The sequence below is a fragment of the Felis catus genome, chromosome A2, assembly GCF_018350175.1.
Source record: "Felis catus isolate Fca126 chromosome A2, F.catus_Fca126_mat1.0, whole genome shotgun sequence".
Taxonomy (NCBI): Eukaryota; Metazoa; Chordata; class Mammalia; order Carnivora; family Felidae; genus Felis; species Felis catus.
Genome location: NC_058369.1, coordinates 56,257,739 through 56,282,851, shown reverse-complemented (window position 1 = coordinate 56,282,851; position 25,113 = coordinate 56,257,739). Strand labels below are relative to the sequence as shown.

Below are 25,113 nucleotides of genomic sequence, written 5' to 3'. Positions count from 1 at the left end.
TAGAGAAAAAAGAAAAATGAAAATAAAAAAATAAACAAAATGAAAAAAAGAGAAGTCAAAATCAAACTAGCTAGGGTCAAAGGCCGACAGGTCACCAAAGCTTCCTGGGCTGTAAGACCAAACACCCAGCCGAGCCAGGGTCTTATATAGACAGGTCTTGCCATGACTTCACAATGTGAAGGCACATGTGAGGGCACAGCAAGAAATGGGCCAATTATGCAATCATGGCTGGGGATGTCTGAGACCCCAGTGGTTTCCTCACTTTTTATTCCCAAAACCCCTTTACTCAATAAAAAAAAAAAAGACCCCCAATGGGCTTTTTGTTTGTTTGTGTGGGCTTTTCAAGATTGATATTTACTTTGTTAGAAATCAAAATCTATAAGATGGTTCAGTGGCCTTTTCACTTCAAGTTTAGAAAACTGTAATTTTGGCTTGTATAGACCTCGTAATGTCTACACTTAAAATACCCAGTTCCTGGTCTCAAAATGGTGCTACAACATATAAGGAAATGTTGTGTTGTGTACAACACGATAAGGCTCATTATTAACATCTATAAAGCTCAGAGGAAGATTGCTTCTCATCATATTTTCACTGATAAGGTTGTGAGGAGATTTCTCATCAGAAACCTTGGAGGCTAGAAGGCATGGGTTGATGTGTTTAAAGCACTGAAGGAAAAAAGCTGTCAACCAAGAATCCTACATTTGGGAAAACTGTCCTTCAAAAATGAGGAAGAAATGAAGACATTCCCAGATCAACCAAAGCTGAAAGCCTTGCCCTGATGACTAGACCGGCCCTGCAGTGAAGGGGGTCCTTAAGGTTGAAATGAAAGGGCACTGAACAAGTAACTCGAAGCCTTCTGAAGAGATAATCTCCGGTAAAGGTAAACAGACAGACAATTATGAACGCTAGTACTGTTATGACTTTGGTCTGTAGCTCTACTTTTTGTTCTCTATGTTAAGAGACTGATATATTTAAAAACCTAATTATTCATCTATGCTTTTGGACACAAGATGCATAAAGATGTGATTTTGTGACATTAACAACTGACAGAAGGTGGGGTCAGGGCTGTAAAGTAGCTGAGTTTTCATGTGTTATTGAGGTTAAGCTGGTATAAATTGACACTACAATGTTGTAACTTTAGGATGTTAAAAGCAATCCCATGGTAACCACACACAACCACACACACACACACACACACACACGCCACAGAACATACACAAAAGGAAATGAGAAGGGAATTAAAATGTTTCACTACAAAAAAAAAAATCAACTAAATGCAAAAGAAGATAGTCATGCAGAAAGTTTGAGACAGAAAGCAATTAAGGCATATAGAAAACAAAGAGCAAACCACAGAAGGAATTCCTTCCTTATCAGTAATGACTTTAAATGTAAGCAGATTAAACAGATTAGTGAAATGGATAAAAACATAGGATCCAACTCTCTGTTACCTACAAGGGACTCAGATCCAAAGACACAAAAAAGGTGAATGTGAAAGGAAGGAAAAAGATAATCCATGCAAATGCAGCCAAAAGAAAGGGTGGAGTGGCTGTAATAATACCAGACAGAACAGACGTTAAATCGGAAAATGTTACAAGAGACAAAGAAGGACATTTTATATGAATTAAGAGGTTCAGTACAGCAAGAAGAAAAGATGATAAACATTTACACACATAATGAGAGGCCATTATCGACAGAACTGAAGGGAAAAATAGTTCTATAATAATCGTTGGAGCCTTCCATATCCCACTGTCAATAACGGACAGGACAACCAGACAGAAGGTAAGTAAGGACACAGAGGATTTGAAGAACACCATAGCCCAGCCAGATCTAACAGACGGGCACGGGACCCCACCCAACAATAACGGCACGCGGGACCTTCTCTGAGACAGTCTTTGCATTAGGTCACGAGTTAAGTCTCAGTAGATTTCACAAGATAGATATCATACAAAGTATCTTTTCCAACCACAAGAAGATGAAGTCAGAAATGGGTAACAGAAGGAAGAGTGGAAAATTTAAACAGCTGTGAAAACTGAAAACACACTCTCAAAGAACCAATGTGTCGAAGAAGAAATCACAGTGGAATGCGAACATACGTAGAGGTGAAGGGAAATGAAACACGACGCGTCAAAACTCCTGGAAAACAACAAAGCAGTGGCGAGGGGGAAATTTATAGCTGTAAACGCTCACAGTAAACATCAAGACAGATCTTAAATCAACACCATAGACGTGCAACTTAAGAAACTAGAAAAAGCCAAAGGTAGCAAAGGGAAGGACATAATAAAGATTAGAGCGGAGATAAATGAAACAGAGGCTAGAAAAACGAAAGAGATAATCAATGGACCCAAGAGCTGGTCCTTTGAAAACACCAAACTGCTAGCCGGATTGCCGGTGGAGGCAGAGAAGACTCAATGACTGCATTGCCACTGACTCCTTACAGACGTAGGAAGGGTTAGAGTGCTATCAACAAGTGTATTCCAGCTAATTGGAGAATCCAGATACAATGGACCAATTTCTAGACCTAGAAAACCTACCAAGACTAAATCACAAAGAAAGAGAAAATCGGAAGAGATTCGTACATAACTAGGGAGGAGCCTGAGGCTGTAATCGAAGATCACTTGACCAAAAAAAGCCCCGGATCTGACAGCCTCACTGGTGAATTCTACCAAACATTGGAAGAATTGACACCAATCTTCTCAAACTCTTCCAAAAAATTCAGGAAAGAACACTTCCTAACTAGTTCTATCAGGCCGCCATTGCTTTGATGCACCCTAAATATCTCTGGGCCACCTTCCAGACAGTCACCAGAGGAGTTTTCTAAAATATCCAGCCAGATGAGTTATTTTCTCAGCGACAAAAGAGACCTTTCTCTTGTCTGTGGAAAGAGAGGACCAGCAGTGTCTCCAGAATCAGGCTGAACATCTATGGACCTCTTCTGAGAGCCTCCGTCCACAACGGATGGGCCACACCGCAGACTGGACACAGCTGAAGCGGGGCAGGGGGTGGGGTGGGGAGGGGAGAATTCACGGAGGTAACCTGGGCTTCAATTGGTCTGTCAGCTGCTTTGACTGCTTTGGGCATCTTTGAATACAACAAGCCATGTCCTCGTTGGACACTGGGAAAGGACAATCTATCTGCACATCCAGCCCTATGGGCTGGAGTCTCCCAAACGAGGCCATCGTTTGTTTTGGCAACTCTGCTCCACCACAACATTCATCAGACTCCTGAGAAAGACGACCGATGAAGGGATCCATAAATGGTAAGACCATCTCGCACTTAGCTGTGTTTGGTAAAAGGGAGATATTAGGAAACTGGGCCTTTAAGGTTTTGCTTGCACCCTGTTTGTGGAATGGTACGTGTGTCTATGTATGTTGTAAATGTGAGATAGTTTCTCTACCTCCGGGTGGTGGTTGTGAAAATTAATTTGTAAAAGTGCTCTACTTAGCTGGTTTGAAGGCAAGTGCTTGTAAGAACTGGGTGTTCTAGGGGCGCCTGGGTGGCTCGCTCGGTTAAGCGTCTGACTTCAGCCCAGGTCATGATCTTGTGGTCTGTGGGTTCGAGCCCCACGTAGGGCTCTGTGCTGAGGGCTCAGAGACTGGAGCCTGCTTGAGATTCTGTGTCTCCCTCTCTCTCTAATCCTCCCCCATTCACGCTCTGTCTCTGTCTGTCTGTCTCTCTCTCTCAAAAGTAAATAAACTTAAAAAAATTAAAAGAAAAAAAAAGAACTGGGCGTTCTAAAACTCAGAAAGATAGAAACTAACCCCAGGTGTCTTTCAAGTTCAAGTGATCTTGGAAAATATTTGGTACGAAAGCTAATGTAACGTTGTTTGTTTAGTTAAAATGGACATAAGTCTTTAGAATTGCCAACATTAAATGTGATAGTTTCACTCTGCTTGTGTTTACTGTAAGTCAAACCAGCTGTTGGCGTTGTGACTGTCACAAAATGTGATGGAAAAGAGAAAGACGTTAGAGCCCTGTCCAATGGCTTCTGAAGCTTTACGGGCAAGCGAAGGACAGACAGACAGATGTAAATAATTTTAACAAATGTAATTAAGGCTACTTGACCAAATAAGGGAAAAAATTCTGTATTTAGTGAAAGTGAGACTGGTTATTCAAAGAGGGAAAACTTGGGGTACCTGGGTGGCTCAGTCTGTTGAGCATCCCGCTCCTGACCTCTGCGCAAGTCATAATCCCAGAGTTGTGGGATTGAGCCCCGTGTCAGGCTCCAAGTGGAGCCTGCTTGAGATTCTCTCTCTGTGTGTCTCTCTGTGTCTCTCTCTCCCCCCCTCCCCCGCTTGTGCTCTCTCTCTCTCTCAAACAAAATTAAAAAAAAAACAAAGAGGGGAAAACGTAGGACAAAATCTGAAGGAATGCGAAAGGGAAAATTGCAGAAGGTTTGCGAGAAGGGAATCTTTCGAAAGAAATGCTATGCATGGTCGGGGCCGAGATTCTGGAGTATCGCATGTAAGAAACAAGTTTATGAGGGCAGCGATCGACCCCCGGGGAAGAGAAGGGGGAGGCAGAGAACGATGTCAGGCAGAAGTTGAGCAGTGACACTTCAACGGAAGCCTTAGCCGACTCTCTGAGCCGTCCCGAAAGTTGGACTGCCCTTCGGAAGCATCCAAACTTAGGTGGAAGGGGCTGGCTCTTCGTAAGCGTCTTTGGATGTGACCACCTGGGCAGCGGGCAATGCCCTTGGCAAGGCCGCTGCCTACAGTCACGGCGATCCCTGATGATGTCTGAGCGTCGAAGGCTGTAGGCAGCATTGCTATGGCTGGGAGACCTGGGTTCCTGCCGGACATTCTGGTCAGCACATCCCAACACCCGCCACAAGAACTCAGACCCATGCAGTGCCCTGGATGTCCTTGTCCAAATAAGTATGTATCAACGTGGGATGTGACACGGAGGAAGAAAGAAGGGACTGCATATCTTTTAAAAAATTCATCTTGTTGCAACGAATGAGTTTTAATATCCAAAGTACAACGGTGTAAGACTGGAATTTGGGTTTTCTCGCTGTTCATGTGACAGAGGCTTCTTAGATGATGGGTCTAAATTATCAACAGAGGTTTTTCTTTATCTTTAAGCTGCCTAGAAAAACAAAGTTTCTATGTCTTGTCTCTGTTAGGTCTTTGCTTCCTTAAGAAAGTTGAATCTGCTCAGTGTTAAGAGAGCTAAGGTTTGCTCACAGCTCCATTTACCTTGCTGTCTGCATTTACCTTGAGAATCTCTTCTTGCCATCCCGGCTAAATAAGTATCCTGTTTTGTAGTGATCTGTAATCCTATTTAGGCACGTGTTTTGAAACCTTCTGGTATTTCACCAACTTCCAAAAACCCAGCTTGTGAATGGAAGTCTTTTTGACGAATTAGGCTTATTCCCTGGTGTGTCAAATGACATGGGAGGCATCATCAAATAAGCGATGAGGAACCTTCTTAGGCTTTGTTGTATGGGTGATTGCTCTAAGTGTCCTAGAGATTTTATAAGATTCCTAAGGGTTTGATATGTCCTGGTATAGCGTCATCGCTTGTACTACTAACCACTGAAGTAGCGTGTGTCACAGAATCTCCTTGCCAGCTGCACTGCATTGACAAATACAGCTCTCTGATCCCTTCAGGATCATAAAGCTAAGCTTAGTAAGAAGTCCCAGAACTAATGGGGAAACTGCTTTCAAACAGACCCTTGTGTAAACATTGCTGGTCCTCTAATGTTTGCTCTTCTAAATTTAAGTCTGCCTATGACATTTGGTAGATGCTTGGTAAATAATTTCTTCATAAACAGATAGGAAACATTTATCCCTTTCTCCCTACGTGGTATCACCAGAATTCAAAACTCTCAGGGAGTATTCTCGTATTTTCACGGCAGTGTATTTATTTGCAGAAGTTCGATACGAATCCGTTCTCCTTGCAACAGGACGCCACTGGAAACATTGGTCATGTTGCCAAGGCTTTGACTGGAATGTCATAGTTGAGGGAGATATGCCTAGACTCAGCTACAATCAGAGAGCTTTAAGGAGCTAATTACGGTTGACTTTGCCGAGCCAATGAAGCCCCTTGGAAAACTGGCCTCGTACCTTGCTTACAAAGTTTCCAGCAGCCCTACCAGGTGAATAAGGAAGGTCGTCACTTCCTGGCAGGTGCAGGAACCTCAGGGTATTTGGGGGATCTCGAGAAGAGAGGGAGCCACCCACACCTATAGGTATGGCAGGCAAAGGCTGATGGCCAGTATTTGGCTTGGCTTCTTTAGCCTGACAAGGCTGTTAAAAGTTCAATCTGACATTCCTTACGAAAAGTTCCAGCGAAGCAGATTGAAAAACCCAACACCTATATGACCAATCACCGTTGTGATGGCGCTTGTGTAAACAGGCCCAGCTTCAACTGGACAATTTCACAAACAAACGTGTCCTAATCTGGCTCTCTTTGGTGGAGATGAGGGTGGTTTCAGAGAGAGAGATTGTTCCAGTAACACACCTGTGAAAATGTAAGATCATGGTTCTGATGAGCCGTCTGGGAGGCTTCGTTGGTTGTCTATACACCTGGGCTGGGTCCTGACTTCTTCTGGTTTCCTTGAATATCTGACCCTGACTCTCCAAACTAAGGTTTCCAGTTTTCTCCCACCGTGTGGACTGGAAGCCCTGAGAACGAACACTGCTTTTCCCTGAAGCCCCGCAAACCGAAGCCAGGCCCGCCGAGGTACACGTGAGAGAAAAGTGGCCCGGTGACCTAAGGGCCACTCAGAAAGATCACCAGAGACACACGGAGAGCTGAACAAGCTGATCGCAGCCATCCCGACTGGACAAGCTGCCATCGGAGCATCCAGACGTGGACGTGTTCACGGATGGGGACAGTGTCACGGGTCAAAGACAAGCAAGAGCTGGGTGCAGTGGTGACCCATCAGCTACCGTCCGCTGCGGAAGACGCCACAAAGTGGACCGACTGCCCAAGGGAACCATGCTGGCAGCCCGTCAAAGACTCCAAGACCCTCTGGAAGAGCTCTCGTGCCAAAGATAGACTTAACTACATATCAACCCCAACGTCCCTTGGAGGACCAAAGAGGAGTTAAGTAAGGAGTGGGGGTTTGGACACCGTGCTGGCCTTGACACCGGCTGGAAATAGAAGGAATCCTTACCCTAGAGCATCTGATGAAAGAAATAATTAGCCACATTCCTCGAAGCACCCGTTATGGGAAAGATGCCCCTCTCCAGTGGATCCAGAAGTATACTGCGGGCTCCGATTTCAGCGAAATGCTACAAAAGGCAACGCTTGTGCTAAAAACAACCCTAAGACTGGGTGCCCACAAGTTCTCAAGGGTATACAACTGAGACGCCCCAAACCTGGGGAAGACCGGCACGCAGCCTTTCCCAGAATGCAAAGAACAATGGGAAATTCTCGGGGTTTGCTTGTATCTGCAGACACCTTTATCAACGGGGTTGAGGTTCCTCCCTGCTGTTCAGAGAAGGCCTCGGGAGTGGTCAAAATGCTTTGAAGCGAGATCATTTCTAGGTTTGGACTGCCGCTAATAATTCAGAGTGACAATGGAGTGACAACCACAGCGTCCAAGGCCTTGGGCATTCAGTGGAAATCACACGCTTCCTGGAGACACCGAGAGAGTGGAAAAAGGGAAAAAAATGAACTTTGGCAAAGCTCTGCCAAGAAACCCACTTCACTTGGGAACAACCCGTGCCATCTGCCCTGCTTTGGGAAAGAGTGGTCCCTAGAAGAGGGCTTGGTTTAAGCCCCTGTGGAATGTCATATGCAAGACTTTCTATGTTCTTTCGTGACCTAGGAGGTGCTGGCGGGGCTCCCACCAGCGATTTGGATACATCCAGGGCCTGCGTTTGCTTCCGGCAGGCGGATGTACCTCACAGATGTGTCTTCACGCTGCCTGAATCCCTTGGTGACATCCAAAGGTGTCACTAAAGATGTCACTAAAGACCTGAAGAGCGGGAGCCCAGAGGACCAGCTCCAGCCTCACTGGACAGGTCAGACCCTGTGAGGTGCCGTTGACCCCCCACTCCCCGGAGACTACAGGGAATTGAGCCGTGGATTCACACTTGAATGACAAGAATCCACAGGTTCCCTACACCTGTCAGCAGGGAGGAGGTCGAAAGGGACCCGGCTCAGACCAGTGAGCCTCTGCCGGACCTGAACCTCCGACGCGGGGGAACTGGTCCAAGGGAATCAAGCCACGAGGACAACATGCTGCCTGTTGTTCTCTAGTACCCCTAAAGCCCTAGACACAACATGGTACAGGAACTATTGACCAAAGTACAAAAATCCCGGTAATGCAGGACATTCCTTTCCACCCCAAAGTTTCCCCTTGTCTAACCCCAGTCTCCACCCCACCTCAGCAGGAAGTAACGGCCGCGGCCGGGTGGTGGTCCCAATACCCACAAGAATGAGGACGGGTCAAAAGACCCTGGGGACTGAAAAGGGTAACCAAAGGGCTAGCAGCCGCAACTCTGTACCCTGACCTTTTTCCTTCGCCACTAAGTACCCCTGACTCTCCTCCTCTAGGGAGGTGGATGTGAGGCTCGCCCTCCTGCCTCTGGGATAAACACTTGCTTTGCTTTATACCCCGTGTCTCAGTGATGGTCTTTATGCGCATCAGGCAGATGAACTCGGGTCCACTACATACGGCAGGCACTCAGTAAAGACCGCTGAACCCACGTGGACTCTGACGCTTGGAGAGTTCAGTGTCTGGTCCGTGGTGACACAGGGTAGGACGAGGAGAAGGGTTTGATTTCAGAACTGTAGTGCCTCTACTCCCATCCACAGTGCTAAGAAGTTTCTGCTCTCCTCCCAAGGCCACCTGCTCAGCCCTCGGCACGCACAGCACCTCCGTGGCCCCGGCCCCTGTCCCTGCTTTGGAGCCAGCTCCCCATTCCGACCTGGAGGTGACAGACAGCTCAGCCCTGTTTACCCAGCTCCACCAACATCCCAGCCTCATCTGCCAACTTTGGCAATTCTCATACCACCTCGCACACAAAATAAATCACACGCTCCCATTTTGGGTTTGGGGGGAGAAAAGGCCCAGTCAGTTAATTACAAAGGCTGCCTCGCCTTGGCACGGGGTGGTGGGAGACGTTCACAGGAAAACGGATTAATTTGGACTCATTGCTTTCCCTTCCACGTCGTCGTTCCAATGAAGACAACACTTGTAACCAAGCCCACCTTCTCCAGAAGCAGCCCCCACACTCCCCAAACAAGCAGTCCTCAGGTTTCACTGGCTGGCTGCTCAGGGTCCCGAGAAGCTTGCTGGGACCTCTGGAAAATGCCAGTCAGGGTTTTAGGATTCTTGTGCCAGGGGTGGGGGGTGGGGGGATCCAGGGGAACTGCTTGGTTCGGTGTTTCTGAGCTCACACTGGTGAGCTGGGCACAGCCGAATACTGGACGCTGGCCTGCTTGGACAGAGGCTGGGTGTCCAGGCTGCCTGCTGGAATCACGCGGGAAGGGGGCAAAATTCAGAGTCTCGGGCCCCGCCCCCCGACCCTACCGAGTCAGACATGTCAAGGACAGGGCCTGGAAATCTGTACTTTCCACAGGCACCAAGGACAGGACCTGGAAAGGCTTTGGGTGGGAAGTCTCAGATCTGCATTTGAAAGCCGTGTTGTCTAGGGAAGCTGTTCAGCATTTCTCTACCCCAGTCTCCCAGAGCTCAAACACTGGGGCGCACCATAACCCTCTTGAACGGGTGGGGTTGGTTGTACAGGTGCGGTGAGGCCCTGACCCACGGCGGACACTCATTACGTGGTACTGATTCCTATCAGTGAACATGACTGAGCTCGTTTCAAGGGGTTGATGAGAAGCAAAAGGTGATGCTTTGGTGCTGCGGAAAGTCCTTGTGCCTTAACTACAGCATCAGCACTGGCCCCGGGCCCTCCACGCAGCTAATCATTCCTTCAGACTCCAAACTCTGCATCACTCTTCTTGTCCCACCTCCCCCCGCCACCCCCACCCCGAACCCCCTGAAACCAGTAAATCATTATCATTAGAAGGTTCAAAGTTGGGAGGGGCGCCTGGGTGGCGCAGTCGGTTAAGCGTCCGACTTCAGCCAGGTCACGATCTCGCGGTCCGTGAGTTCGAGCCCCGCGTCAGGCTCTGGGCTGATGGCTCAGAGCCTGGAGCCTGTTTCCCGATTCTGTGTCTCCCTCTCTCTCTGCCCCTCCTCCGTTCATGCTCTGTCTCTCTCTGTTCCAAAAATAAATAAAAACGTTGAAAAAAAAAATTTAGAAGGTTCAAAGTTGGGAGCCTCCACAGGCTCCTTCGGAATGGAGTGAAAACCAGACACATACCCCCCGGGAACAAGGGTGCCAAGTCCTAGGTCTGCAACATGGTCAAAACCGACTCGTTTCGTTTGTGGAAAATGAATACATCTGAGTTTGCACCTGTCTCGGCGGGGGGAAAGTAGCGCGCGCGCCATCGCAAACAGGCGTCTCCTGGCAAAACCCGTTCCCTGCTGCTCGGGGAGGCTCAGACTGCCTGAAAGGCTGCAGCCTTCAAAACCTGTTTCATGCGGTTTGTCCATTTTTGGGCTGTTTCAGCTGTCCCATTCTGTTGGAAGCCTGGTTTTGCACATCAAATGGGTTGTGTTTCTCCAGCAAATTTCAAGGAACGCCAGGGGATCCTGGAACTGGATCCCACATTACAAGCAGATGCTCCCTTCACACCTGAATCTCCTCCCCATGACCCCAGAAAGTGTGGGTCACCCCTCTGCTTTCGAATACAAAACAGGGAGGGCGTTGGAGCTCTTTCTAGAGATGAGAAAATGACACGTGTTTCTCTTGATGTCAACATTGCCGTGGCCAATGAACTTGCAGTGCAGGGGTAACACTCGGAATGTCTAACCAGATGGGCCCTTTAGCACCTGTTGTGCCCAGAGGGCTGTGGCAATGGAGGAAAGGCTGGGAGAGCCGTCCTAGCTGGCCAGCAGCCTTGCAACGGCCTCCCACTCTGTCCAGGCTGTTGCAAGCACCGATTCAGAACATGTACCCAGATGATGGAGCTGGAATTTGCGGGAAGCTAACTTCCTGTCCATGTGCAATGTCTCAGGCAGCGATGAGCCCCCATCCCTGGGAAGGTGCAAGCAGGAGCTGATCCTCCAGCAGGGACGTAACAGGAATGCTGAACTACACGGTGCCCTCTGCCTCTTCCATGTGGTACAGCTCTCACGACCACGTGCCGGGAGTGAGAATCCCACTTCATGGACTCACAGACCCTTCTCCCTTCTGGAGTGCATTTCCACAGAAATGCCGTGCACAGACCTGCGGCACCTCCCTGCATCGTCCCCGTGGTCCTGGGTGGCTACCATCCACGCCAGGCCTGGCACACGCTGCCTCACTGCGGGGACTGGGCCACGCCTCACTCAGTCCGTGACATAACTGGCCGCTTCTGAGAAGGCGCTGTACCGAGTCACAAGGGTTAGCAAACTAGTTCAAGGTAATTTATGACCCTGGGATGCTCGGGTTTCTAAATACAACAGACCACTACAAACTGCAAAAGCTTCAAGCTCTCTCCCCAAGGGAGACGGCCCGGCCCAGCCCGGGGCAATGGTGCTGACGCCAGGTGGGCAGGACGAGCTGGCACACTCGCAAGCCTGGCTGGCTTAACTCACTATGAGCCCCAGGGAGGCACTCCTGGAGGCCTCGTGAAGACAGCTCCCCCCCCCACCCCCGCCGCCGCCATTCTTCCCTCCCTTGTCTCTGGTATGCATGAGAAGGTGATGAAGGTTTTTCTCCTGCGCTGGGATGGCACCGAAACCACAGTGCATTCGGGGTTGCTACCTCCTAGTTGGCTTCTCTTTTTTAATGCTAATAATATTGATTTTGGGTACAGTGGATCTCAGGCAAGGGAAACTCCAGTAAACGAAAGCTGACTATAGCCAAACGTGGCTGATGTTTCTTTTTTCCTCAGGGTTGGCAGGCCCTGCCTGCCTTTCCATCTGCCCAGTGCTGGCCTTGAACACCCGGAGTGGCTTCTCTGCACGCTCTCCTGTGGGCTGCCTTCCTGCCTTGGTGCTGGCGCCCAGAGCTTGAGACCCATTTCTGTCTGCAAGAGGACTGTGGTCTTTGCCCTTGCTCCGCTGAGCTCTGGCTGCCACCTGCATCCAGCATGCGTTCCCAGCACCCCCCGTCCCGGCTCCAGGCCGAGTTCATCTGGGGCCTGCTACCAGGTACAGTGACCTTCCCCTTCCCTTGCAGACATCAACTGTGAGTCAGCACTGAATGCAGGTCCCCAGTATACCCATACCTTGCCAGCCTCATCCTCAGTGCACACTCCCAGCTAGGAGTAGGGATTTGGGGTGAGTGAGACACAGCCCCGTCCTCAGGCCTTGGCCTTTCTGACTCAGGAGGCTGACACACACGTGTACCAATGAGGGACACAAATACCCTGTCTTCTGTGACGGGGGGAGGGCGGTGAGCCTGGGAGAGCCCAGAAGAAGCCTGGAGGGCTTCCTGGAAGAGGTGGTGCCAAAGGTGTGCGATGTTTCATATGATCTCCGCAGTCCTTGGGTGTAAGCACCCTAGAGAAAGACACCTCCATGGGGACTGTTGAGTCTATCGCTACTGGCTAGGTGGCATTTGGTGACAAAGGAACAAATGGTCTGAGCTTCCTCTGCCTAGTCCTGGATTGTTGGGGGTCTGGTTTCTTCAGGGCGACAGAGACACAGCCATGGCTGACTGTTCTGGGGCCCTGGCTCCTGCCTTGCTCCTCTCTCCAGAACACGGGACACTGCGGTTGACCCCTAAACAGCTCTGTTCCTCCACCCCCCTGTCTCCGTACCCTTTGCACTATGATGGGGCAGCTCTTCCCATCAGGGGTGGGGTCTAGATCCCCCCGCTTTGAATCTGCGCTGGCTCCGTGACTTGCTCTGGCCGACAGAATGTGGTGGAAATGATGCCGTGCCAATTTCAGGCGTAGGCCTCAAAGAGCCTCGTGGCCTTGCGTGCCCACCCTCTCGGGACCCTGGCACCACCATGTGCAGAAGCCCAGACGGCCTCCTGGAAGAATGGGACACGTGTAGCCTACTCACCACCGCCCCTAGTCTCCCCGGCCAACAGCCAGCCGGCAATCAGCCGACCCCTGCCATTGACCACACATGCTTGAGGGAGCCCGGAAGACCTGCCCGAGCAGCTAGCTGCCCAGCTAAGTCAACAGTTGGTGCAAGCCGCTACATTTCGGGGTGGTTATTCCGCAGCAGAAACTAACTGATCCCGGCATCCCAGCATTCTGGGCAGGATGCACAGGCTGCAGGATCTATAGGCAGAGGCCTGGCTGCAGACAGATGGACTGGTGGCCTCGGGACCGTCACCTGGCCCTCATGTTTGCTGTCACCTGGGTTCTGCTCTACAGCTAGGATCTGCAGTCAGCACAGTTACGACCAAGGTATAGTTGGCCCGGGAGTGGCTGCGCCTAAGCCATCTGGCCTCCTCTGCGGTTTCCTGGACCTACCCAGGGCCTTCCAGCCGCTTTCCGTGACACTCCAGGTGAAAGCCAAATGCCTCACCATCCCACACGATGCTCCCTACTCCCACCCTGCTCCCAGCTTTGCGCCTCTCACTGCACTCCAGACACACCTGCCTCCAACCCATAAGACCCAACCTGACCTCCGGGCCTTTGCATGTGCAGCTCTCCTGACTAGCATGCTCTTCCCGGATACCCGCACGGCTCCCCCCCATTTCCTTCAGGCTCTGACCCAGTAGGTTTGTTAAACAAACCGGAGATCACAGATCTTTCTTACAAATGGCCTGCGTCACTCCCTGCACACTCCTCCCGCTTTATTTCTTTTCAGAGCAATTAGCATGACTGGGTGCAAAAGTGTCCACATTGTGAGACATCCAGTGGGAGCCAGCGAAGGTTAGGAAGGGAGGGTGGGATGCTGAGAAAGACGTCGGCATTGGGACTTCATAGCATACAGCCACTGGCTGGGAGCCGATGTGTCCTGAAGCAGCCTGGCACCCCCCACTGCCAGACAAACCAGCAGAGACACCGTTGGCAGTGCTTCAGCCACATGTAGGAGCCGGTATGGCACTCGGCAGCACAAGCCCAGATTTATGGCCATGGCATAACTGCTTACAAGTGTCATGCAGGTGACACATGTTTGTCAAAAACACCTCGTCTTGAGGTGGCCACAGAGAGCAGTTCCTGGAACACAAGGGGCTTCGCAAAGCAAGGCGTCCCTGGGGCTCCTGCCTTCTGAAACCCCTTAATCGAGGGCCCACCATTTAGGGCCCTTCTCAAAGTTTCTAGAGCCTACAAAAGAGAGAAGTCTCTAACTGGAGCTGGGACTCCCTGGCCGCAAACAGGAGCAACACCGGCTGGCCTGGCTCAGCCTCGGAAGCCGGGGAGGGCACCCTCCAGGGCCAAGGAGGCCCAGGGCAGGCCCAGACCCACCATGGATCCAGGGTTCAGGGACAAAGCTCTTCTGCACTCCGTGAGGGGCCCCATGGCAGACCCATCCCCGGGTCCTGGGCCAGTCACCAGGAGGGAGAGCTAGGGCCTGGTCGGGGTCCAAAGGGACCATGCAGTCTCGTGGTAAAGAGCGTGGAATCTGGAGCCTCATAACGGCTCTGAGCCTCAGCTTCCGCATCTATAAGATGAGTGTAAAAACAGTGTCTCCACACAGGGTGACGAGGACCCCACGGAATGCTCAGACCGGGCCCCGGCACATCACAAATGCTGCAGAAGTGAGTTGTCATCCACATCATCAGAGGCCATGACTCTGCATCACTCAGAGCAAGGGTGGAGCCTTCCCGGCAAGGATTCGACTCTGTTCCAGGTTTGAGGGTGCTGGGGTACTGCTCCCAGGGCTCTCCCTCCCCTTACCGGGCAAGGAGCCGGTGGGGAGTGAGAGGCAGGAGTTAAACCTCAGCTGCTTCATCATCAAAACGACAGCAGGAGGGATGAGGCAGGGGTGAGAGGCAGAGGTGGCAGGAGGTTTTCAGGCCCCCAGGGACAATGTGCCCAAATGGCTTTCACACCAGCTCTGGGGAGCCCATGGGATGGAAACGGAAAGGCAGGCTGTCATGTCCGATCCCTCCACTGACAGCCCCAGGGTCCTGGGTCCCAACCCACCAGCCCTACTGTGCACAGCCAGACACCAAGAGGAAGGAACACAGAACCCGCCTTCAGAGAATCGGAGACAGACTCCACGTTGGGGTCACCCAACACGGTCGTTGTGTGGCCATTACAAACTCAACCCTCCTCTGTGCTCCTGTTTCCTCATCCTCACAAAAACATCCATGGATGGGGCGCCTGGGTGACTCCGACGGTTAAGCGTCTGACTCTTGCTGTCAGCCCAGGTCACGATCTCACAGTCAGGGGACCGAGCCCCACATCGGGCTCTGCACCGACAGCATGGAGCCTGCTTAGGATTTTCTCTGTCTCTGCCCCTTCCCCACTCTCTCTCTCTCTCCTTCTCAAAAAATGATAAAGAAAGAAACATAGAAAAAAATCCATACATGGCTACACAGGGCCTCCTGGGGCACCTGCACGTACCAGGGATCGCAATGGTAGAAAGAGGGAGAGGGGAGAACACGCGGACAGCAGGCATGAATGACTGCAGGTGTGCTACAAATGATCAGAGATCTGAAGAGCTCAGTACTTAGGAGTTTTAAAAAGGCTTCTTGACATGTGACTGGAGAAAGGCGGCCCAGTTAGTAGACGGTGCTGGGACATCGGAAACCATTCCAGACACATTAAAAATCTATATTTGAAAGAGAGAAGTTGAAGAGGGGGATATTGTGGGGGAATATCTTTGCAAACTTGGCGTTGGGAACAATTTCTTTACCAAGGTGTTAAAAGCTCAGTAAGCATAAAAAAAATCGATAGTTTTCACTGCAGTAAAACGTAAATTTCCTTTCACCAAATGACGGGTGGAAAGACAAATCACTAAAAGTATATGTACAACTAGCAAAGGATCAGTATCCAGAATACATAAAGAAGTCCTACAAATCCACAGGAAGAAGAGAGGCAATGAGCAAAAAGACCACAGCAGGCATGTCGTAGAGGAGGAAACGGAGTGCACAGATGAACACGGGAAAAGCTGCCCGATGTCACGAGGATGCAGGGAAGTGCAAGGTAAGGTCCCCGTGAGAGATTTCACATCCATCAGGCTCACAGTGAGGAAGACATGTGACATCTGACAGCACCGAGGGTCTGAAAGGATGGAGATCAGCTGGCACCCACGGTTGATGAGTGTGAAACCTGGTCTGGCCACACTGAAAACCGCTTTGGCCTTTTCTTGTTAGGTTGACCAGTCCCATGCCTTAGCACCCTGCAAATCCACTCCCAGGAGCCACACAAGGCACACCCAAGAAGAGTTCGTCGCAGCACTGTTAGCAAGAGGAGGGGGAGAGAGGAAATGACCCAGATACTCCCTGACAGAGCAATGCAAAAAGAAATTGTAGCACGGTCACACAATTTCTTTCCACACTGGTGACAGCAAACTCCAGCTACACAGCAGCACGGCTCAAGCTCAGAGAGAGGGAAATGTTGAGTACAAAAATGCAAATTTTAGAGATCTACGTACAGAGAGGAAGTTTTTAGAGCTTGAGAACGAAGAAGCAATCTAATGTTTAGGCTTATTCAGTCGGCCTGTGAGCAAGAGAATGGCAAACAAACAAACACCAAATTGCAGAGAGGGGTGACCTGCAGGCAAGGAGGAGATGGAAGTGACTGGGAATGTTCTAGTTCTGGAGTTGAGCTGTGGGCCCACGGATGTTCATTGTCCCACCATCCTTCAGAATGCACGAAACACACGAAGTATTAAAACAGAACAGAGGCAAAGGGGAAAAACAAGAAGAGAAACATGGTGTGGGTCCAGACACATCCAGTATGATTTCCTTGTCACACACATAGTTGACTGTTTTCACGTGGTGTCACGGGGGGTCCCAAGAGTTCCGTCGAGAGGCCAGAGCGGGAAGTGAAAGGACAGGCAATTGGACGAGGGCATTCTTCCCTCTGGGCCTCGTTTCTTCATATGCAAAATGAGGGGGTGTACCAGGAGTGCCAAATGGCTGGCGTGCATAACCCAGGCCTCCCCTTCCTGACCCGCTGCGGACACTACTCGTGCATTGCAGCACTGTTTCACATGGAGCACAGACACGCAGCGTTGGGCTCTGCAGCTGGGCCCTGCAGGCTGCCGGGAATGCCAGTCTGAGAGGGCACACTAAGTGATACCTACGTGCTGATCTGGAGAGACCCAGATCCCTCCAGCTGTGGCCTGGAAGGTTCTGATGCCTCACCAGCAGGCACTAGCTAGTCTGAGAGGCAGGGGCCCTAGGGAGGAGCCGACTGGCTTTGGTACTGACCCTAGCCGGACCCTGGCAGCGTGCAGCCTCAGCGTCTACACTGCCCACGCCTGTGGCCTCCGGTCCGCCGCGGGGGGGCCCCTGGCCCCCCCATCATCTGACCAGAGCCCGTGCTCCCATCCGTCGGGTGGGCAGGCTCATGTCTACGCTCTGCGGGTGAGCTCTGCTGGACCTGAAAACGGCAAGATGGGCGGAGGGCCAGGCAGGAGCTCAGCTTCACCCTCTAGCCCAGAGAGCCGTGGAAGCGGCCCCGTTGTGCCAGATTCAACCAGCTCTCCGAGGCAGGAGGATGGCGTTCCTTTCACCACCGCCTAGGTCTGCCTGGGCCTGCAGGCCTTTGCTCCTCTGCTCCCCTCGCTACCTGCCCCCCTGCCCCCGCCTGTCCCCTCTTCCTCCCCTTATGGTCCCAGCTCACAAGACTCCTCCTTGGTTGTGCTATTCCATCTACCTCCCACCCCCCATCCCCCCAGTGAGCGCTGACGTGCCTTCCTCTAGACAACCACCACACAGAGGTCAGCTTTCCCGAGGAGAGCTTGTGTGCTGGGTCTGGTCCAGTTTCTGTGGGTGTCTGTCCCCTCCAGTATGGGGAGCCCAGCAGGGGCCACCTCACACCCGCATGAAGATAATACCATCAAACAGCCACAATTCCTTGGAATCAATGGGCTTCTCCGAGAACTGTCCACCTACTGCCTCAGCCGCACAGCCAGTGAGGTTGGCAGTCGGGGAATGGTACCTCCCTCCCTATTCCAACAGCGAGAAACTCAAGGGCCACAGAGGGGGGTGACTTTTCCAGCATCACTGCCCACCCTCCAACCTTCTGGGAGGCTGAGAAGCTTTTCTGTCATGTCCCATCAGGGCCCTCAAACCCCAGGAAACACCTCACTTCCCCAGAGCAGGGGCCTGATGAGTGACCACAGCCCCTAATCATGGAGCATCTGGTTTCATCCTGGTCCCTGTGGATTCTTTTAACAACAAGATCACGCGGAGAGACATCATACCCAGGGACGTGATGCTTCGGCGATTCGTCTCTCTTTCATTTTGTTCACCTGATACACGTTTTAAATGACTACGGGGCTGTGTACACAGGAAGCCTTGATTCACTAGAAAGAACCGTGGCGGGTTTTCTTAGAAGAAGACAAAGTCAGGAATTTAAGGCATCCACACATGTCCATTGAGCAGAGTGGAGACAAAGATGTCTCTCCCGCTGCTGTGTCCGGGAACACAGCTGCCCACACACGCCCACCACACCCTCGGATCAGAGCCTGCCACTGATATCCACGGTGTGAAAGGGCTTGGAACCCACTGTCATCGTTATCACCATCCCTCGACCCCAAGAAGCCAACACCATGAGCTTGCAAAGGCACTCCAACAGGAACGCTCACTTGTGTTCCCAGGAATACACACAGACGCCAGATATTTACTTCTGGTTCCAACTTCTCCTGGGTTCATCCTCTTTCAAGTCCTGGAAACTCTGGGCACCACTTCTTGCCCTACAATCCCTCCGTCAGATCCCCCCATCGCCCACTCTCCCAGGAAGCTCCCCCACCTGGACACCTCCAAATCCTCCTCAAAGCCGTCTCTGACTCCCCCTCTTCCCGGCCTTCTCGCTGGCCTCTTTACACTAATTTCCTGCTAGAACGATCATAATGGGTTCAAATGCTGCCGCTTGCACACCTATCTCCCCCGTCACGGGGCAGGTTGTGGGAGCAGGGCGCAGGGCTGATGTACCCCCTTACCTCCAGCCCCTCAGCATGGGCCCGGGCACATGGGTGGGGGGTGGAGTAGGGCCTCAAAGAAGCATGATCTAAATCCCTGGGCTCTGTTTTCCTCCAACTTAGAGTGTAGTGAAAGAGCTCTAATGACAAAGAAGGTAAATTCTAGGTATTCTGAACAGAGACCAGGCCATCCTTTCCTGAGTACTTCACAGCGAAGCCAAGACCTCACTGGTGAGTAACTGTCAACTGCCCAACAGTGGGAGTGAAGAACTTTCCCAGGAGAGAGAGAGTCACAGACAAATGTTGTAAGGAGGGAGGGAGCAACTTGTGTAAGGACCGAAAGGCCAGTGGTGCCTCCGCAAAGCAATGGGGCGATGGGCAAGAGTTCATGGATTATGCGTATCGGTTAGGTTAGGATGGATTACGCTGCGTAACACACAATTCTCTAAATCTCAGTGGCCTACAATAAAGTTTCTTTATGTCTCAGACTACATGCACATGTGGCTCTCCTTCGTCTCTTCTCCCCTCTGGACTCAGGTTGACAGAGCAGTCTGTCTCTATCTGGAATATTGCCATTGTCGTGGAAAAAGGAAAAGAAAAGTGGTAAATTACTCACTGGTTCTTAACGCGTGTGCTCACATCTGTTTTCACTGTTCAGCAGCCCCTCTGCCATGCCTGAGGACAAAATGGGCCGTGCTGTATAATCCTCCCACCGAGCAGGGCACTTCGATACAGGGCACCGAATGTGGGGGAGTGGTAATCCAGTTCCACACCGTGCTTATGAGTTTGACGTCTTTCCTAGGATCAGTGAAATCTGTTGAATAAACTGTTCATTTCTAAAAATCCCTCTGGCTGTAGTGAGAGACACAGATTGGAAGTGGGCAAGGGTGGGATTCGGGAGAAAATTCAGGAGGCTGCCTCAGTTGCCCAGGCAAAAAAAAAAAGAAAAGTACTTTACACTAGGGTCATGGCAGTGGAAATGGAGAGAAGCCAAGAGATTGAAAAGATGGAAGGGTCTAGTGATGTACAAAGAGGAGCAGAGGTGAGTGAATGTGTGACCCCAGAATGGCGAAAAGATACAGCAGGCTTGGCTTCTCATGTCTTAAACAGTTGCTGGCTCCCATCTTTGGGGAGGACCAGCTACTCTACTCTCTGCTTGTCCTTGGGCTGTCTATGTTCTCCTAAGAAATCTCCCTTCTTGCTTGACAAAAAAGGCTGAGCTCAATAAAGATGGGAAGACACGGATGGGGTGAGCAGCCGAGTGAGCCGACAAATGAGTGACACAGTGACCAGGGGAATTAATTCATGTCTCCAAGTGTTCAAAGAGTGAAGAGAAACTAGACTCAACCGGAAGAAAAAGAAAGTCCTCCCACTGGGCATGCCTCAAAAGGATCCCTCACCTCCCTAGTGACACATCAGGCATCTTTCTTCTTCCACGGGGCTGTGACCAATTTCGGCTATAACAGAGAAAGGGGAATGGGTGAGAGAAGAAGAAGGGAGGGACAGGGAGGCAGAGGAAGGATGGGCTCCATGGACACATAGCAACCTCTATCGGATCCTCTCCTCTCCTCCATGTGGCCTCCCTCCCTATGCTTCCTTTTAGAGTTCCAGACTTGACTTTCAGTGGTGGGAGGGCTTGGGATTCACAAACACCTCAAAAGAGAATTTCTGTAGCAGCAGCATTAGGCCACCTGACAGGAACTTAGAGCCTTGGGGTCCACACAGGCACAGAAAGCCGCGGGGTCTCCTCTGCCCTGGGTGTTCTCAATAGCCAAGAAGAGGAAGGTTCAGACACAGAACTGTATGGCACCTTCTCGGCCCCTCCCCGACCCATGTTCCCAGTGCACCCCGATCAGCTCGGGGAAGGGGCCACATCGATTCCTGCCACCTGCCTGTGCCGGGGCTGTCTGCACGCTCAGAAACCATCGGCTTCCCATTAGGCAGATCAATAGCCTCCACTGGTTTCCAATTTGTGTTTCCAGAAATTCATCTCCCAGCCACCTTTTTAATTAACCCCCCTACACCACACCTGGGGCACAGATACACCACCCGCCCTGGGCCACCTCTGCAGACCACAGACCACGACGCTCCGCGAGCCACAGGGGAGCTGCAGGTGTGTTTAAAGCTGACCAGCTGCTTCCCGGTCACCGCAGGAGCTGACCCTGCTGGCTGGATGCCATCCACTCTGTCCCCTGCTCCTCGCTGAACCCCCGTGGAAGGGGCTGGGTCCTCCCTCACAGAAAGAAAGCAGGTCAAGAAAGAGGCCAAGGCAGTGTCCTGAGGTCCCCCAGCTGGCAAGAGCTAGGACAAAGCGCTCCCCAGATGCCGCAGGACAATGGGGTCTGGCTGGCAGGTGAGCAGGAGGGGCCAGCAGCTGTAGGTTCAGGGCAGGAAAAGGTGGAGGGAGTGTGATCCCCAGGAGCCTCTGCTTTCCCACACCTGGGGTCTCCTGGGTATTCCGCACTGCTCACCTGTCTACCCCTCCGGGGCCTAGCACCCCATCAGTGTCTCCATCACTGCTGCATCCCTGGTGCCTGGCACATAGTAGGTGCTCAGTAATGGCCGCTAAATGAGCAGTAAATACTTGCCGCACTTTGCCCTGGGCAGTGTTCCCACAGCTTCTCTAAATGACCTTATTTCAATTTCACAGCTGTCCTCGAGGCGGGCAAAACTAGTGTATGCATTTGATAGGTGGGAAGACTGAGGCCCCGAGAGGTTCAGTGACTTCCCCAAGGTCACATGGCGAGTCAGCGGTAGAGCTGCGATCTGAACCTGACTCTGGAACTGCACTCCACGCTCCCTTACCTATTTTCCCGGTGGCCTCAGCTCTGAAGGGCAGGAACTGGTTCCTGTGCCCCTTGGAACCTCCACCATATAAACGTGTTTGTTGAGTGAATAAATGAGTGAATTATGCACTCCTTGTCCTTTAAAACACAGTACAGTCAACCAGTCTGCTGGCACAAATCTGGAGTGTTTCTGGTCGGGGATGAAGGGGAGGGAGGAGTGAATCTCCTGGGGGACCCAGAGGTGACAAGCCTCTCAGTAGTTCCAACTCGGGGGCCATTACTAGGGACCCTCTGATCTCCCCCCACCTCCTTGCTCACCAGTCTGTTATATTGGGGTTCTCTGTCATGTATACAGAGGGCACAGAGCCATGATTTGGTTTTATGTGGTGTCTTGAGACTTTCCAGTGAGATAAGTGGATTACTGTTGACCCAACATCTGGGCAAAAAGAGCCTGCTATGCGTGGTCATCCAAGTCAGCTTCTGGAGGTGGCCAAAGTGAGACATGAAGGGAAGGGGGCCATGATGGACCCTGCACCTGTGGCCAGTGAGAGCAGGTGAGTCCGGAGCCAGGGCAGAAGGGAGGAGGGGGACCGCAGGGGGGAGGGTGGGGTAGGGAGAGCTGGGACATCCACCGGCTGAGGTCTGGTCCCCAGTGGGTGCACAGGAAAGAGAGGGTGATATCCAGAGTGTTTCCACCCAGCGCATTCCTTCCCCACCAGGTGGGCAGTCCCTGGAAGGGGACCGGGGGCTCCCACTGCCCACACGCCATTGTGACCCACCCCCCGGGCTCCCGCTGCCCACACCCCATTGTGACCCACCCCTGGCGCCCTGCTGCCCACATCCCATTGTGACCCATCCCCGGGGAACCCGCTGCCCACACCCTATTGTGACCCACCCCCGGGGCCCCCCGCTGCCCTTACCCCATTGTGACCCACCCCTGGTGTCCCCGCTGCCCACAGGCCATTGTGACACACCCCCGGCGCCCCCGCTGCCCACACCCCATTGTGACGCACCCCCGGGCCCCTCTCCCCCCCCCCCCGCTACCCACACCCTCTTGTGACCTACCCTGGGGCTCCCACTGCCCATACCCCATTGTGACCCACCCCCGGGGCTCCCGCTGCCCAAACCCCATTGTGACCCACCCCCGGGGCTCCCACTGCCCACACCCCATTGTGACCCACCCCTGGTGTCCCCGCTGCCCACACCGCATTGTGACGCACCCCCGGGCCCCCCCCCCCCGCCCCCGCTACCCACACCCTATTGTGACCCACCCTGGGGCTCCCACTGCCCATACCCCATTGTGACCCACCCCCGGGGCTCCCGCTGCCCACACCCCATTGTGACCCACCCCCGGGCCCCCCCCGCCCCCGCTACCCACACCCTATTGTGACCCACCCTGGGGCTCCCACTGCCCATACCCCATTGTGACCACCCCCGGCGCCCCCGCTGCCCACACCCCATTGTGACGCACCCCCGGGCCCCCCGCTACCCACACCCTATTGTGACCCACCCCCGGGGCTCCCACTGCCCACACCCCATTGTGACCCACCCTGTCACCTCCCCCCACTACCCTACCTCCACTGTGACTCTGCATTGTGTGTCTGCCTCCCCAGCTCCCCACCCCCATGCCACCTCCTGGGGCACAGGACCCTTCTTAATTTGCGACCCAGCATCTGGCCTGGGGTAATCAGTCTCCATTTTTTTTTTTTAGCATTTGCTGTATGCAAGTATGGTTCTGAGCTCTTGACGCATTTAATCCTGAGCACAGCTCCACGAAATTGTGCCGGTGAATGAGGCCAAGTAATGTGCCCAAAGTCACACAGCAGCAGGAGTTGGGCAGGGAATTCAGCCTTCACCACGCCGTGCCCTTAACCCTGGGGCAACGCTGCTTCCCTGTGGCACAGCGGGCTAACCCGCTGTGAGCACATGAGTGGGTGTTGGGGGAGAATCCACGGATCTGCACTGCCTGGTGCCTCCTACAGGGGGCTACGGCCCATGGGCCCCCGATTCATCCGCATCAGATGACGTCCCCTTCTCACTCCCGTGGAGCGTGGCTGGGCCCCGAGTACGCACTCCAAACACATTCATAAAACCAGTGACCGAACAGACGTCTGGGGGTGGGGGGAACAGCCATTATGGAAGTTCGAGGCCTTGGAGTTCACACCCTCACAATCCTACGTGTGCATCCACTTCTCCCAAATATATCATCTCAGATCTGCTTGAGAAGAGATGTCCAGTGCCAGCTCCGTGACCCATTAAAGCTAACCAGCCGTGCGGAGTTAGCGGAAATGATGAAAATAGTTGAAGGGTCGGGTGGTTTTATGGGAAGGCTTACATCTTAATGAAATGCCAGCCCAGAGCAACAGTGACCATGTGAGATGCCACAAAGCTGGCAGATCCCTGGCCACTCCTCGCTGCTTTTGCCATTTTCGATGTGAAGCGGGTGTGGCTTGGCTCAGGTGACCACCAGGGAACCAGGGAGGCCTCGGGGCCTCCGTGTGACCCCAGAGGTCATCCAGGAGCCAGAAGAAGATGGGCCAGGGCTGATCAGGGCAGTGGTAGAGAAAAGCAACACCATTTCCCACTCCAATGGCAAAGTCCAGGCCCTCTAGGAATCATTCAGATAAGTAAAGGCAGTGGGCAGTTAGACGCTTCCTACTTGTTTAATCTTCCCAGGAATCAGTTCAGGTGAGACTTACTGTCTCCATCTTATGCACGAAGGAACTAAACAGGCTCCGAGAGGCCAAGTGCCTCACCAAAGGCCACACAGTGGGTAGGTGACAGATATCACAGGATTAGGACCAAAGCGGGTTCCATTACTCACGTTCCAAGAGGAAGCACTGCCCAACATCAGGAGGGAACCCCAAATATGGCCTCAGGGTGGTCAGTGCTTTCTTAACAGTATGGTTTTGCCAGGACCTCCACTCAAGGTCTAGGACTCTGCCTCCGACTGCCTGATCTCCCAGAACTTTGAGCCGCTGGGTCTGTCACTCCAGGTAAGCCCCCGTGGCCACGGACGAGACGATGGAGCCCTTGGCTCGCTGCCAGCTGGCCTCAGAATGTGGCTCAGCAAGACCCGCGAGGGACCCGTACCTCCCCACGCTGTGTGCCAGCCTGGCCTGTCACAGCCTGCAGCCAAGCTCCCGGGTCCTTCACCCAGGGAGCCCAGGGGACCAGCCCCTCATGCTGCCACTGATACCTTACAGCCTTGAAATTCTAAAAACCTAGAAAATCACAGCACGGTACAAACGAAACGAAAGTCACCCATAATCTCACCACCTGGAATGAACCACTCTGCCTTTTTGTGAA

General features: G+C 52.4%; 1 protein-coding gene and 1 long non-coding RNA gene across 11 annotated transcripts in view; one reads left to right on the top strand and one right to left on the bottom strand.

Moving 5' to 3' along the window:
* The window catches only part of IQSEC1 (IQ motif and Sec7 domain ArfGEF 1), a 689,800-nt gene that overhangs the window by 461,577 nt on the left and 203,110 nt on the right, over positions 1–25,113 (bottom strand). The window lies entirely within an intron of this gene.
* Positions 125–25,113, top strand: LOC123384142. 3 transcript variants are annotated; one of them, XR_006594827.1, is made up of 4 exons: positions 125–3,256; positions 11,905–14,770; positions 15,953–22,358; positions 23,516–25,113. It is a non-coding gene; the product is annotated as an uncharacterized LOC123384142 (long non-coding RNA). The 3 variants fall into 3 exon arrangements; XR_006594828.1 differs by lacking the exon at positions 125–3,256 and having other exon boundaries at positions 11,692–12,163; positions 14,618–14,770; XR_006594826.1 differs by lacking the exon at positions 125–3,256 and having other exon boundaries at positions 11,692–14,770.